Consider the following 725-nt stretch of genomic DNA (forward strand, 5'->3'; position numbering starts at 1 on the left):
AGGAGGAGGGGGAGGGAAAAAAGGCATTTAGATTGGAAAGAAAAAACAAAACTATTTTTATCCACATACAACCTAATTGATAATCCCAAAGAATCTACGAATATGTCACTGGACTTGTTAATGAGTTCTAGAAGGTTGCAGGATATAAGATTGATACACAGAAATGAATTGAATTTCTGTATATTATTAGAAGTTGAAATTTTTAAAACACCATTTATACCAGGCACAGCGGCACACACCTCTAATCCCCAGCAACTGGGGCAGTTGAGGCAGGAAGATCAGAAGCTCAAGGCCAGCCTGGACTACTTAGTGAGACCATATCTAAAAATAAAAAATTTAAAAAGCCTGGAGACATAGCTCAGTACTACAAATGCCCTGTTTAATCCCCAGTACTGAAACAAAACACCATTTGCATAGTATTGAGAAATACAATAATGAAATATTTAGGGGAAACTCTGACAAAAATTTCACGAGACCTACATGAAAGGAAAGTGACCACAACACTCCGAGCGACCAAGAGATCTTTTTGCAGCAGTGCAACAGAGGAGAAAAGAGAAAGAGAAAGAGAGAGAGGGAGAGAGAGGAGAGCATGTGTGCAAGGGAGACAGATCAAGAGAGAGAGACAGAGCAAGAGAGAGGGGGGCCCAGCAGGAGGGAGTTTTTATAGCCCAAATTTAATGGGGCCTCTGGGTCTGCAAGATGCCTTGTTGGCACAAGGGGGGTTG

Source organism: Marmota marmota, unplaced genomic scaffold, assembly GCF_001458135.2.
Source record: "Marmota marmota marmota unplaced genomic scaffold, marMar, whole genome shotgun sequence".
In the NCBI taxonomy this organism is placed as follows: Eukaryota; Metazoa; Chordata; class Mammalia; order Rodentia; family Sciuridae; genus Marmota; species Marmota marmota.